This window comes from Alosa alosa, chromosome 18 (genome assembly GCF_017589495.1).
Source record: "Alosa alosa isolate M-15738 ecotype Scorff River chromosome 18, AALO_Geno_1.1, whole genome shotgun sequence".
NCBI lineage: Eukaryota > Metazoa > Chordata > Actinopteri > Clupeiformes > Clupeidae > Alosa > Alosa alosa.
The window spans coordinates 8,777,265-8,794,028 of record NC_063206.1 but is presented as its reverse complement, the minus strand read 5'-3'; positions in this window follow the sequence as shown (position 1 = coordinate 8,794,028).

Here is a 16,764-nt window from a genome sequence, read left to right as displayed (position 1 = left end):
ATGTTGAAAGGTGTTAAAGGCAGCAGTACTGATTTTTGGTTTAACTACTTAAAACACCAGCAAAGACCACCAAGAGCTAAGTGCATAGCAATGATAAAGAAACAACAGCTAACAAGTTAACTTTTTGGCATAGTAGTTATTTAAATGTATTTGGCACTAAAAGCAATTTTAGGAAACATATTTGCCCCACATGTCTCTTTTCAAAGTTACCTTTTTTGGGTGTAGTTGCTCGCAAAAATGGATGAAAGCAAAACTTGAGTTGGCAATGCAGTACTTTGTGTAGAGGTCCTGAAAACACAATGATCAAAACCCCAGTTAACAGCTAAATGTTTCTCCCTGGTGACTGTGAATAGTACACACAGGATAAACTGTAACAGTTAGGGATTATGTTATGTCAACATATCGAAAACCTAAAGGAACATTTCTTGAAAGTCATCAGTAAATCACGATACAAAAATAGTTCTCTTCCAAGAGAAATGAAAATCCTCATTTTACTCACATCGTCTGTCATGAAGCACATGTTTAATTAAGACCAAGCCCTCCGTGTGGGTGGGCAGCTTTGAACTTATGGGTGCTTATATGACTAACACAAATATAGACTACAGGTATGTGTGCAGGAAAATGGTGGTTTCTGTGGTGAATGGACATTAATGGTAATCTTTCATGTAGCCTCGGTTTCCAGGTATAGGCTTGCATTGAGCCAATGAGTCTTTCCTGCTCTTAGGTAACACTTACTTCAAAGTCCTTGGCTCAGATAACTTATACTGTAGGATTTTGCTTCAGATGCCTTGGTGTTAATGAAAAGCTATTACTGCTGTTATCCACCTTGAGCCAAATGCAAAGTGGCTAAATATAGCTTGCGGTTTTAACTCAATTCCTGCAATTCCTGCCCCAGCACTTGAATATTCTAATGGGGACATTCAGTCAAAACACCTTATGGTGGCAATCATGCTCTAAGCTCTCTATTTAGAAAATGAGGTGGCTGGCAGAGTTGTGGATGACGGCATATGTTTCTCAGTGACAGCCTCCATACCATAGGAATGCATTATATTCCAAATCTATAATGTATTCTTCATCAATTCCAAGGACTCGTATTACAGGAACCACTGCTATCATGAAAGGAAATGTCATTAATTAAATCAGTCATCAGGCACAAAGAATTAAATGGGAAATCTTTCAGGTATTGATTTAGCATTTCACTTTGCCCAAAGGACTGCATTATTCATCAGGATCAGGCTAATGTATGTGTGACCATATGTGTGGACCCAGCTTGAGGAAACATATGGATGAAGGCCTGAACTGGACCTGGACCATATGACACAATCATCTGCTTGCATATACGTGTGCAACTATATTTGCAGTTAATATTTTATTATCTATATTTTTTTCTTTTGCTAGTCTTGACAACTTTAAACTGTATAGGTAGGAAAGCAATGCAATTACTTTTTATGTTTGGAGAAAAAAACTCTCAACATACACATATTTTTCTTCATTCTTGAGTGCATTCATCATTTACATATGCACATTTTTACTTCATTCTTACATGAAGGAAATCTCATATTTCACTACCTTTTGTAAGCTTGCATTGGTCTTATGGGATTCATTAATCATTCATGTCTGCACCAGTTAGATCTCCTATGTTGCCATAATTGGGCATATCTGCACATGGAGTATTCATTGCCACCTGCTACGAGTATTCATGCTGCTTCCTACTAAATATGGCTACATCAATCCACATGCATGTGTCTCAGTGAACATGGCCCTCAGGTCAGCCCGGCCCAGGCTTGGAGTTCATGGAACACACCACATCCCTGACTGACATAAGAATTATGCATAGACTGTATTTCCACCACCGTACACAACTGTAGTAGCCTATGGAGAGCAATCCGATGCTGTATTTTTCATAGACTGATGCTGGCCCTGGGTGATACAGGGACTTGTACTGAATTGATAGTGAAATGCAGAAGTACCTACTGTTTTATCCTTCTCTACAACAATCTCAGGGTCATCTGAAAAGAACTGAGCACTGTGAATTATGAACAGACAGATGTGCTTCTGTGTGCACCCCTCTGTGTTTGTGAGTGTCAGTGCCAGTGTGTCAGTATTAGTGTGAAAGCTAGGCAGAAAAATAGCCTCTCTGGTTGCAGATGGGTTGTCACATACTCCTTCAGTGTCATCTATTAAATATTTTCCACTTCTGTTTTTTTTTCTTCGAGCACCTCTCTCCAGATTTACAAAGGCATGTCAAAAGGCTGCTTCAGCATGCTGCCTGAATGGAATATTGAGTTGGAATGTAAAGTAGCCCTAGCACAAAGAGGCATTGACAGTGGGGTCAACACAGCTTACAGGGAAAGTGTGAGCTGTCAGTGGACATCTCCCTCCTTAGTGACTCGGCTTAGGTTGCCTCGGGAACCGCTCCTCTCCACCGGAGAAAGGGAGCCACGTGTCGGGCTGCAGAGAAAGCTTCTCGGTGGACTAGAGTGCGCATCACCACCCCTCAAACCAGTGGGAGTCTCCCACACCCATGAGAATGATGGAAGAACTCATTCACTGGCTTGCAAAGAACAGGGTTCTCTACATCATCAAACACCTTAGCGATGAGCTAGAACAGACACTGTGTGCCAGGCCTTCTTGTCCAACATCAGTGGTGACCTCTGACCTCACAAATACTCTTCTGAATGAATGGGCAAAAACTTTTCACAGACATTTTAAAGTTCCTCCCAAAAGGATTGAAGTTGTTGGTGTGGGGGGGCTTAATGGCATCATATGAATAGAATGGGGATGACATTAAACCCAAAGGTATGTCATACAAAACTCAAACTAAAAAAACCTTCTACTGAAAGTCTATCCACGATCTACTCATCCACTTGACAGTAGCTACCCATTATAGGTTTGCTTGTCAGTGCAGCACAAAATAAGTTGTTCAGCCAAGTGTCAGTGACTGGAAAGAGCAGCAGAACATCATTCACTTCTATAATATAGGAATAGGGAGACACTTTTTATGGGCCACTGAGTGTAACATACAAATTTCCTTAGAAAGTGTTCTGTATTAAAATAATTAATTTAGTATAATTTCATTTAGTCCATGAAAAAACACAAACATGTTAGCATCCTGTCCATGAAATATTGAAGAGACCATATTCTTTTGTGTGGACAATTACTTTTGCTCATTGCTAATTCATTTAGAATCAATATTTCATCTTTTGTCGACGCCAAACCAGTGAGGTATTTTAGTAGAGGACATTACACTGAGATCCACTGACAATACTTGAGTCCAATCAACTACTAGAGAGAGAGAGAAAGAGAAAAAGAGAGTTCTTGAAAGCACCCTGAGAGGGCAAACAAACATCTGACAGAGGTGTGGGCTGGGATGGACCAAAAGGGGGGCAGGTGAGGTCACTGTCTCTCTCTACCAAAAAAAGTGAATGCTCTTAAATGGAAAGAACTTTTGTTTGAGAAGAAAAAAAGAGCACTGAATGTTTGGAATCCTCAACAACAGAGAGAAAGACCAGTAGACTAACAGCTGAGCTGTCATGGGCAGTTAGCTGTGTGTGGGTGGTGTGAATTAGTTCTATACGTACTGTATCAATGTCTGTGGGGTTTCCTAAAAGCAATCATCAAAATGGAATTGAAATATAATGTTTATCAAAATATACTGTAATATACTGTGAAATGACCCAACGCCTGTTTATTTCACAAGAATGAAACAATAAAGCACTTGGAAGACACATGATAATTAGAGATAGTGGTGAAACAGAAGGGGAGTTGCCTTGCGAACAGCCACAGTGCGTCTTTGGATGTATCTGATCTTTGAGCCTTGAGTTTGATCCTCTGAAGCTTCTTTACAAATCTTGAGAAGTTGCTTGATAAGTTATAAAGAGGACAAGATGACTCCAGTCTATACAAGATTATAATCTTCAATAGGTGACAAACATGCTCAGCCCCCTATGGTCATTGACCAAATTAAAACAAGGATCCATCTGTTCTTTGGAGATGTGTCCATATGCACATGTTTTTTTTACCCTTGCAAATATGATGTGTCACTTATTCAATTACCAGGACTTTGGTTAGATATTCCCCTGTCACGCAGTGTAAGTTCATAAACAGACACTTCTGGAGCAGCTGCTGCCAAGTGATTCAGCTTCAACAGAATCCATGCATTTTACCTTGACTGGCAACAGAATGTACAGGTCTATCTTGTACATCTTTGTAGATGTCTTCATCATAGTCGCGAAAAGAAAATCCTTTTTAGATATTGTTTGCATAATTTTGTACAAACCACTGAATATAACCCCTTTATTACACAAGAGACATAAAAACCCATAAAGGAAGTGTTATGATTGGCTCACAAAACTCTATGTTAAACTGTATTTTAAAAGGATGTTTTTTGGGGTAGTCGCAGGTAATGAGTCTCAACCCACAGGACCTCTGTCTGATCCTGAGCCAACAAGTCACTGAACAATCCAAAGTAAACACTGTTCCTCACGAATATACACCAGATTATACTCTCTATCCTTGACACACCAACTTCAACAAACCTACATTTTATCCAAATAGCCCTAATTGAAGTGGTCAGTAATCCTTTTCATCAATCAAACACATTGTGGAAGATGTTGCGGTCCTTGAAGATGAGGTGGTCCTTGATCCAAATTGAACCGTTGAATTAACTGGGATATATATATATATATATATTAGCTCCTCTCTGCCTGGTAGGTTTGACATGTTATTAGGTCATAGTTGTCTCTGTTGTCAGTACATTGCTGTTATACCGATGTATAAATTAATGTTTCAGACTTTCAGAGAATTTTATACTGTAACACATCATAAAATAGCTGGGTCTGCTCACTCAAAGACATTGAGAGAGAGAGAGAGAGAGAGAGAGAGAGAGAGAGAGAGAGAGAGAGAGAGAGAGAGCAAATGTTAGCGTGCCATCGGGCTGTGCCAGACCAACTTGTAAAGTGCCTTTGGAAACAGTCCTCACCATCTGTGTGCCACTGTGAAAATGGCGCCTCACATTAACATTTAGATTAAGATGCCCAGATGCTGGCAGAACAGCGCCCATCCTTACACTGTTAAACCTGCTTGAGAGGGAACGAGGGAGTGAATAAGCAGTTCAACGTGGACAGCCACAAAGTCACTTTTAATACCCCACAGCATATTTAGCCATTTTGAATTAGTTAAAAGAGATATCTCTGAGAAGGAGAGTTGTCTTTGTGTGTTTGTCAATTCTGCATGAGGTTTTCTACCGCGGCTTACTTGATCTGTACAGTACATGGACATGGGAGCCAGTTGCTTGGATTAATAATTAATATGTAAATTGGCTTTCTCAAAAGTAGTCTGGAGCAGCTTCAATTATGACCTATTTTCTGACAGTGAACCTCTATTACATATGAGTTTATTTAAATATTGCAGCAACAATGTTTTTGGTGCTATTCAGCATTTCAATATACAACCCCAAAACAGAAAAAGTTGGGACAGAATGTGATAAATATTGTATTTATCATCAAAAAGGACATAGACAATATATCAAATGTTGAAAATGAAAATTTGGACTATTTCATGGAAAATACAGCGGGGAAAATAAGTATTGAATACGTCAATATTTTTTTTCAGTAAGTATACTTCCAGTGAGACTATTCGCATGAAATTTTCACCGGACATTAGTGTTAACTGAGGTAATCCACACATATATAAAAATCCAAACATTAATTTCTAAAAGTAGAGTTATGAGTAAAAAAGTGGAATGGCACAGGCAAAAAGTATTGAACACGCTAAGAAAAAGCAGTACACAAAGGCAAGGAATGGCCAAGAACAAACTGGAATCTATAAGTAGTTGGAGAAATAATCTCCATGCACAGGATCTCCTTGCAAGAGTTCTGACCAGGAAGTCAGAAGGATAGTCAGAAGAGTAGCCCAAGAGCCAAGGACCACTCAGAGAAAGCTCCAGAAAGACTTGGTACAATTGTTACAGAGAAAATCATAGGTACTGTAATGTACTCCACCGCCATGGCCTCTATGCACACTCATCCCGCATGACTGTATTGCTGAAGAAAAACATGTCATAGCTCGTTGAAAGTTTGCTACACAACATTTGGACAATCCTATGAAATACTGAGAGAATGTATTTTGGTCAAGCGAGAGCAAAATTGAACTTTTTCGGATGTCATACTACACACCATATTTGGAGGAGAAATGGCATATGCATCACCCTAAAAATACCCTACCACCAGTGAGGTTTGGAGGTGGTGACATCATGGTGTGGGCTGTTTATCATCTTATGGCACTGGCAGACTTCATAAAGTTGAAGGAATGATGAATGGATTCATTTTGTTCCGGGAGAATCTTGCCATCCACCAGGACAATGAGGATGAGACATGGCTAGACCTTCCAGCAGGACAATGATCTAAACCATTCAGCAAAGAAAACTCTCAATTGGTTTCAGAGAAAGGAAATCAAGGCCCTGACTTCAATCCAATTGAACAGTTTTGGAAGTTGACTAAAGATCAGGATTCACAAGAGGAACCCCTGGAATCTTCAATATTAAAGGACTATCAGTTTAAAAAAATGGGCCAAAATCACACCAGAATACTGTAACTGATTAGTTTCGTCATACAGGAAATGCCTTGAAGCTGTCATTAAAGGCTTTTGGGCAGCCGTGGCCCACTGGTTAGCACTCTGGACTTGTAACCGGAGGGTTGCCGGTTCGAGCCCCGACCAGTAGGCACGGCTGAAGTGCCCTAAGGCACCTAACCCCTCACTGCTCCCCGAGCGCCGCCGTTGAAGCAGGCAGCTCACTGCGCTGGGATTAGTGTGTGCTTCACCTCACTGTGTGTTCACTGTGTGCTGTTTGTGTTTCACTAATTCACCGATTGGGTTAAATGCAGAGACCAAATTTCCCTCACGGGATCAAAAAAGTATATATACTTCTACTTTTCCCCAAAGTATTTAAGAAATTTCAGTAGCCGTGTTCAATACTTTTTTCCTGTGTCATTCCACTTTATTACACATAACTCTACCTATGGACTTTAATGTTTGGATTTTGGGTGGATTATCGGAGTTAATACTAATGATACTAAAGTCTGGTAAAAATTTCATGCAAATAGCCTCATTGGAAGTATACATCTATGTACAGTACATCTATGTACACCTCTATGTACAAGTGGAATGACACAGGAAAAAAGTATTGAACACGGCTGCTGAAATTTCTTAAATACTTTGGGGAAAAGCCTTTATTCGTAATGACAGCTCCAAGGCAATAATGTGACAGTGAATCCTGTATATATATATAGAACTATATATACAGTCTATGGAAGTATACTTACTGAAAAAAATGTTGACATGTTCAATACTTATTTTCCCCGCTGTATATGTTAATTTTGAATTTGATGCCAGCAACATGTTTATACAATCATGTACAAAATAAGCCTTTATATAAAGATGGTGTTTTCAAAAATTGAAATTTGAATTTTAAAATTCACACTGAAAATGGAAACTTACAAACAGGATTCACTGTCACATTATTGACAACACATTGTATTGCCACATTATTGACAACACATTATATTGCAATTAATTGCGGCAATTTTACAAAATTAGTCACATATTAGATTGAAGAAGGCTGAGGAAGTCATTTGTCCCCAGGGCCATTGAACTGTTCAATGCTTCACTAAAGGGAAGAGGAGAGATAGACTTCTCTGCTTAGTCTGTCTGCCTCGCCACCCTCTCCATTTTTGAGTACTGACTGCCCACTACTGTTTTACTACTGTTTTACTACTGTCCACAGCCTAATGTTTTACTACTGTTTTACTGCTACACTGTTTTTCATGCTATATTAGCACACATGACCAATGGCTTCTGCTACAATACTGAATGGCTGTAACCCTATTACCTCAACCTATTCTTGCACTGACATATTTTTTTATATTACCTTGTCTACATTATATATTACTCTCTTATTTGTCCCTACTGTATTATTAATGCTGGTCTCTAGACCTTACTCTTGCACTGTTGCACTGTTGGACTACTTTTTGCACCTTCACCATGACACTCACTCTCTTGAGCACCTTACCATGCACACAGAACTACAGGCCAGTCCCAGCCCTGTCACTGCAAGCATCTCATACTTGATCACCCTCAAGCACACTGTGGATTTTTTTATTTAATTCATATAGTAGATTTAGTATTTCGTTTTGTTAGTTTTTCTTATCTTGTCTCTACTGTCTCTATTGTACAGTGGAGTTTTGTTATACGAATATACTTATATTTACCCTTTCTGCTGTAAGTGTGTGTGTGATGTCTGTATGCTACTGAGACCTTGAATTTCCCCTTGAGGATCAATAAAGTATGTATGTATATATCTATGTATCTATCTATGTATCTATGTATCTATCTATCTATCTATCTATCTATCTATCTATCTATCTATCTATCTATCTATCTCATGTCTGTTGCCCTGATTGGAAGTGGATTTAAAGAACTGAGCCATTCTGTCTCATCATAGAGATGAGAGAACAACTAGTATGCATCATACACTGTCCCAGATCTGAATACACCTGACAAAAAGATGTCTTTCAGATGTTTCATTCACTATATGAACCCTAGATTACAGGTATGCAGTGGCTAAGCTGTGGAGTGTGTGGAGTGCTTCCCGTGGGGCTCTGGATATGCCGCCCTGCATGAGGAGAGGTCAGTGGTGCGGTGAGAGCAGGAAGCCTGGCAAGCCTGGCCGTCCTGAATGTTGATAGAGACACGTCTCCTTCCTCCCGCTCCCAACCCTCTGCTTGCACTGAATACTTTAAAGACTTAGAGCCGTAATCCTCTGTGATATACTAAAGCATGCAATATTATACTCTCTGATATACTTCGGACTGATGGATGCTTCTGAACTACAGAAAAGGTCATTGCTATGTCTGAATGTGTTTGAGATAACATGGCAGCTTTAATAACCAAAGAGGGACCTCTGACTTGCGCCTGCCTGAATTAATTTTCGTCACCTGACTTGAACTGATGGCAAGTGCCTCAGGTTTCCAACAGGTTTCTATTTGTCCTGTCAGACTGACATTTGACACAATTTTGCCAAAAGGAAGGTGCTTTGTAGATGTCAGAAGATTCCAGGTATTAAAGTATTAAAGGCAAATCGATAAAGCTTGATGTTATCTCATATGTCAGCAGGATAAGCTATGCCCACCTTACCCCCTTCAAAGTCTACTCACCTCTCTGACTGAATTAGAGATAGAGATGAAAGAACAAGTGTGTCGTTATCACTGGATAATCCATAAATACCTCGACTTCTAAACACATTTAGCTCAGTGGATCTTGCTGCAGTGTACTTCCACCTGAATGCCAAACAGCTGTTAACTCTCAGTGGATTAGACAGATAAAAACTAAAATTAGCTAGTAATGTAGTAATTTAAAAATAGTTTCTCAAAACATTGTTTTCATGCATTTATTCTGCATCTACACCTTCATCTTCACGAGCACAAACTGCTAACAGACTCAGTATTATCTAAGTGTGTGGAGTCTTGTCTGAGCCGCTTCTCGCTTCTCCGTCTCAGGAGCCCGTGAGCGTGTGATTATGTGGCAGATTGCTCTCGGGTGCTGGAGAGGGTGGTGGCCCCCCAAGGAGGAGTGGAGAGCTGAAGCCAGCGTCTCCCTCTGCCGTGGAGCACACCTGCGCGGGGGAGATAAGGGCGTCTGTCGATACCCCCTCTCCTCCCCCGGCCGCTCTCCGGCCACTGTGGCTCGATTCAGTCTGGTTGGCGGGCGAAATTGCTTGGTGGAACGGGAGAGGTGATGTGATGTGCTCCTGCTGCTGCCACGCCACAGCGCCTCCTGACACGGCTGGAGTGAGGTGCTGCCCTCCAATAACCACACAGGGAGCTCTCCTCTCCTCTCCTCTCCTCTCCTCTCTCTGTCCATCTCCTCTGCTCTCCTCCGCTCTCTCACTCCATTCCCCCTTCTCTTCTCTGTCAATCTCCCCTCTCTCTCTCCCTGCCCACCTCTCCATCCCTCAGCAGTACATTTCAGGAGGTAATCACAAGCTTGATGTTTGCTTGTGCGTTCAGTTCTTTGAGGACAAAGGAAAGTAAACTGTATGTGATTTCTGCCAAGTCATGCTCCTCCCTGGCTGATTTGGATGGTACTTGTGCACACAGAAACAGGCTAGCCTCTCTACTTACTCTTTAGAAATATGTGAATAATTCATCTTCACCCTTGGCCGGTCGTGTAAAATAGGAATTCTCCCTCCATGCCTGCACCTTGACTCAAACCTTCTTTTCATTGTACTCTAAACCTTTGTGTTTCTTCTCCCAATTTGGCCTGGGCTTGCACGGATTCTGCCTCTTTTGCCAAAATGTTCCAGACAGACAAAACAACATTCTTTAAACTGAGCGCAGTGCATCTTTCCACCTCAAGTCGTTTCTAATAAATGCATCAAACACAGGTATAAAGCTGAAGTGCTCCGCATTGTTTGTCATCAAAGACCTGCATGTGTTCTCATTCCATGTTCCTTTCATCATGTTGCCGAGGGCTTTGAATACCTGACACACTGTATTACTGATAAGCTGTATCCAAACACTAGTCCCAGGGCTCACACGAGGCTCCTAAACTCCAGATTTGAGCAAGTGTGTATATGTGTGTGTGTGTGTGTGTGTGTGTGTGTGAGAGAGAGAACGAGACAGTGTGTACGAGAGAGAGAGAGAGAGAGAGAGAGAGAGAGAGAGAGAGAGTGTGTGTATGTGTATGTGTGTGTTGCTTTAGAAGATGCCTTAAGCCCTTCCTGAAACTCCGAGATCTTCCAAAACATTTTATCAGTTAGAGACAGGGAACAGGATTGAGACAGCGATAGTGGCTCTGCATATTATTGCTCCCCCGAACTGATGATTAAAGAACCTCAAATATAACATTCCAGACATTCTGAGTTATTGTGCAGAAGGCACCCACAAGGTTTGCTCTTATGGTGCGCTGATAGAACTATGCCTCACCTAGTCGCCGTGTGCCAGCGTCTGTCATGAGTGTATTATCGTGGGAGGACGGCAATAGAGATACAATATTGGGGAGAGGGAACAGCTGTTATGCTGTCCTGCATCACAACGCAGCCTCATGGTCAATACTAACCCTGTGTATCGGCTTCAAAGTCTTTGATCAGCTGACACAGCAAGACATGATGCAAAGGGAGGGGAAACAGATGTGCATGAGATTTTATACAGTGTGTGTGTGTGTGTGTGTGTGTGTGTGTGTGTGTGTGTGTGTGTGTGAGAGAGAGGGGGAGTGGGGGGTGTATTTGAGTGGTCCTTGCTGCAGTGATGGAGTCCCTGTCCTAGAGCTGATGGAGTCTTTGATGCTGATTCTGATGGGCCTCTCAGAGCAATGTTGTACTGGCTGATTACCCCAACTCCAACACCTGCGTGACTCTCAGGACATTGCCATATATATTTATTTGTTTGCGTGTGACTTTTTTTGCGTCTGTAATTATCATTGACATTGTAAACACCCAGACTTGCAGGGAGCAATTTCAACCTCATCTGCAGTCTATTGCCGTTCCTGTCAGTGTAGAGAGTGGAGGGAAAGAGAAATTTCACTGGTGGAACTAAGTACTGGACCAACAGTAATGCTGTTGTTCTTTGACCAACATTCTGGCATAATATTGTCATTTGCTGTTAAGACTTTATCGAAATGTACAGTACATTCAGCTGAAAAAAGTCATGTCAAGTTGCTTTATTTCTATCTCATTTAAAACAACTGGAATTGACCCAAAGTGCTTTACAGTTGTATTACTCTTGCTACTAAGGTGGCCAAAAAATTGCTGTTTATTAAAAAGTCTAATTTTGGGATGACAGTGAGAGATACAAAAGGCAAGTTTGAAAAGTTTAACTCAGCAACCTATTACACTTGGAGTTAAGAAACTTAATTTTGGGGTAAGTCTTCTAAGTAGCCTAGGACAGTTAACAGGCAAAACACTGTATATCCTGATAGCTAACATGTGGTCTAAAGACAGATTGATTGTTTTAATCAGGATAGTTTCCCTAAGTTCTCATGATCCATTGTTTAAGAATACTTGCCAACAAATGCCAAAAGACAAAAAAATGTGTTAAGTTAGCCTTGAATTATGATCATATTCATTTATGTTACCATGAAAAAAACTTTCTCAACCATCAGAAACACACTATATATTGAACTCTTTGTGTAGCATATATCACTATCTTTCATGCAATATTTATGGTTGAGTCATGACAAGAAAAAGCAACAGATAGGTTTTAGAGGGCAGATGTTCTCATGGGACACTCGGCAGTCGCAATAAATCTATTAGAGGAAAGGGCAGCGTGTAGGAGACCACAGGGCAGCCGGGCGGTCAGAGCCAGCAGCCTGCAGTCCTGCACTCTGCTCTAACCTTGTTTGTCCCACGTCCAGATGAGAACAATGTTCCATTTCAATATCTCTTTTTTGCTAAGGACATCCAAGCGGGAGGGCGGGAGGTTGCTATGATGCATTAGCAGCTGTGGGCTATATTGCGGCTGATTCAGAAGGACCGTCTTTATTGTGGTACCTCCGGTCCCTCATTGTTCAATTTATTTCAAACTTATAAACAGAACTAAGCAATGGTCTCTTGCATTGTTTGACTTACTGGAAAAAAGATAGCTGAAAGCAGATATTATGTTTTAGGAGTTTGGTATCATTTTATAGTTTTGTCCAAGTTCTACTTTTACAAACACTGGAAAACTTGTTACCGGTTGGGTCACTGACAAGTAATCATAGCCAAACATGAGGACATCTGCCCATAAGGCATAACAATGCTACGGCCAAGTGGTGCACAGGGCTAGATCTCTGAAGTTGGGGTGTGTGTGTATATTTATTTGTGTGTGTGTGTGTGTTTGTGTGTGTGTGTGTAAAAGGGAGAGAGTGAGAGAGATAATGAAAAAGGGACAGGGAGTTTATGGTTGCAGTCTCATGCAAGTCTCAGACAAGGACAGATTTGGCATGGTCCAAGAGGCTTCAGCATGGAGCCACACTCGACATTAGTGATTCCTCTTCCTTTACACCCCATTTAGCACTTTCCTCTCCTCTCCTCTCCTCTTCTCTCCTCTCCTCTCCTCTCTCTCCTCCTCTCTTCCCTCGCTCAGGCTTTCATCCGCCTCACTCTCTCCCTGGCTTTGTGTGAGTGAACAGCAGACGGCCCTGACAGGGACGAGTTCCATCCTTCAGCCTCTCTCCTGCCTTTAGTCATGCTCTTTGCCTCATCAAAATGCTCATAATACACTCTGGCCTCTCTCCCACCGCACGGCTTTTTGGGCCACAGCTAAGGAGGTTGAGAGTCAGCTGGAAAGTGCAGTGAATAATGTGTATTCAGAGTCGATCTGTGTGTACTATCAGTACCCTGAGAAATGGGCTTTTTGTGTGTGACAGGGGCAAGGCGATGAGAGAGAGAGCATTTAGATTTCAAATATAAGAGTATGGATGGATGAAGAGGAGGGAAGAGAGGAAGAGAGGAAGAGAGGGAGATCTGGCATAACGCTGTGGGTGATTGAGTAGGGGAGGAGAGGATGAGATTCAGCTGGCAGGCTAATCAGCTTGACCATAACTTGCAACTGACTGTGACGGGTTTGAATTTAGATGACTGCCATAAAATGCTGATTGGGATATAAATGGTCTAGATTCTCAAACTGGGTGGACACCAGGGCCATTCCTGCCTCTCTTGTGAACCTATTATTGGGACTGTGCTTTGACTGACATGTTTTGAGCTGCCCTTTGCATTCTATTCAAAATGAACACACACACACACACACACACACACACACACAGAAAATACCAGGCAAAACATAGTTTGGTCTCTTGGCTTATTTATGAGATCAGGTAGATCGAACTGCAATGTTTTCTTACACCACTAAATCTGACAAGCTAATTATTAAGGAGAAAGAGATGAAAGGACAAGGAGAGAAAGAATGAAGGGGGAAGTACAAAGTCCAAAGCAGCTGGAGATGACAGAGGAATGACTGGTGTGCCAACAGTAACGCTTACTTTGTTGATTTCACTTGTTGTGGGGGATGAAGGCATGCTGTGCTGAAGATTTGAGCTCCTCCAGCTTCTCCATCCAATAAAATAATGTTTGTCATCCCTTTTCTGTAAGCAGTGGCACAAAGAGTAAATTCACTTTTTTTTGCCCTTACCTACGTGATTTTTGCCCTTACCTACGTGATTTTTGCCCTTACCTACGTGATTTTTGCCCTTACCTACGTGATTTTTGCCCTTACCTACGTGATTTTTGCCCTTACCTACGTGATTTTACTACAAGAAAGATGGAGAGAGACAGATGGAGAAGGAGAGAGAGTGACAGAGAAAGAGAGAGAGAGCGACGCTGATAGACACAGACAGACAGACAGACGGATAGACAGACCGACTGACAGACAGTGACAGAGAGACAGAGCACCAGCTGAGGTAATCCGTGCACAGGTGAGAAGGTGAGGAGGATGTCTGAGCTGCTGGTATTAATAGAAGCTGATATATGAAGCCTCTGTTGGCCATTACTGCTGCAATGTCCTATCCAATCTGCCTACTGGAGGTATTGCCCTTAGCCCATACAGTAGGTCATTCCTTCAGGAGTGTGTTTATGTGTGTTGTCCTATCTCGGATATTGATGACACCGACCTGTCTTGATTTATGCATCAGTGACAGCTGCTGTTAGCGGCCAGGCGTGTTCATGCGGTGTTGCATACCAGTTCTCTACCACTCTGTGTAATGGCATTAGGCTGAGCAAAGACAGATGAAAACTCAGTCCTTATAGAAAGCCATTATATTATCTCATGGAATGAAGGCAAGTGAGCCCATTAGCCTCATTCTTTCCATCATATATAATCTTTATTGTGCTAGTAAGCATCCATATTGGTGTATTATAACCAATTATGTAATGTATTGCTGTTTTCTGTGAAGTTAAGCTGAGGAAAGGTGATAACTCATTGTGCTATAGGTTGGGGATTTCTCACAGTGGCCAGTTAAACAACCAAGCCTATTTCCCATTGCACAGCTTGTGAAGTAAAGTGGGATAAAGCAGCAGCATGTGAGGACTCAGCGAGGGACGTAGCTCTTTGCACCATCCCTCTGCTGTGCTCCGCTGTGCTCCGCTCGTGCAGGTTTGTGCTTATCTGTTTGTGAATGCTGCCGTGTCCTTGTTCAATCAGTGTGTTCCATCCCCTATTCCGGAGCCCTCAGCTCTGTGATTTATTAAAGGTGAGTGTGGTATAATGATTGGATGGCGGGCGGTTGGGTTTTCAGGAGGACATCTGATTTGGCTCTATCACAGCCCTGTGTGCACACATTGTTTTCCCCCCAGCATGTCAATCTGTCGCTTTTGTTTACATGTAGGGCTGTTAACAATCATGCATGCTAGACACTGGAGCCTGACATGAGACCTCTCGTATCTGCATTGACTTATATACAAGGTTATACCATGAACACAACACTGTAGATACTTTCCTCATACCATAATTGCACTTTAATAGTTCATTTTATTGGACGCAGTCTCATAACTCAGATTCTGCTGAAGTATTTTCCCTAGAAATGTTTCCATTAAAACGGTCACAGTCGATTTGGACTTGGATGAATTAAGATGTGACTTCTGTAGAGTAAGATACAAGTAATATACCACATGCTTTCAGGGATTAAGAGCTTTTTAACAACAGTGAACTTGTATTCAGTGGTGGCTACCCAATCTTTTCTGTATCTTAATCTTTCATGCTCTTACAACCCTGTTTCAAATCCACTATTTAAATGCCATAAAAGAGACTATTTGTAGGCTACAATTGAAGTCTATTTATGTCTATCACCTCACCAGTGCCATTACTAATGACTATGCTCTACACAAACACTAATCAGTCTTCTGTGACATGAATGAGACGGTGCGAGCTTCTGATGTTGCTCTGCACCACTCCCCTGCTGCTGCCGCTTCACCTGCAGCGCCAGCTGTAGCCACATCACACCTTTCAGCAGCGTCCCAGCTCTGGTTGACACAGACTGGCACAGACAGGACCAGCCAGTACAAATGGATACCACACAAACAAGTTCCCTTTCCAAGTCAACCACATACAGTATTCTGTGAGATCTGCGAGAGCCCATCCTAGCCCTATTGAGGCCCTCCGGGGAGAATTGTGAGGCACAATTTACACAGTCAAAGATCAAAACATGTTGCCTTAAAATGTCTAAGCCTGGATTCATTAAAATAGGCAGGCCAAATTAATCAAATAAGAAAACAATGAACAGTGAGAGGGATAACAGGATAACAAACCAGTATAACAAACAAGACACGGTTGTCCTTGCACTGCCCTCTTACAAACTAAAAAGACGGCTAACCCATTTTATAACAGTGACAAAAACGTACAGAGAACCATTCCGTGGTCCTAATTAAGCTACACTTGAACCTAAAGAAAATACAAACAAAAAGACAAGATAATCATGGCAAAGCAAGACAAAACATGACAGGCCCCAAAGCAAACAGAAACCTCCAGCAGCAGCAGCCTTTAAAAGGGGCTTTTAATCAGCAGAGGCTCCGCTTGGGCAAAGCAACAGAGAGAAGAGCCGGTAAACACAACACAGTTCACTGACACTGCAGTGACAATGCTGCTGCCGCCCTCCATAGAGCCTTATTAGAGAAATGCTCCTTATCCGTCAACACAAAGTTAATCTCAAACACACCCACATTTGGAGTAACTGTTTCGATTAAGTAAACAGTGAAAGGCCTCAACGCAGACCGACCGGAGCTTATTTTCAATCCCGTTT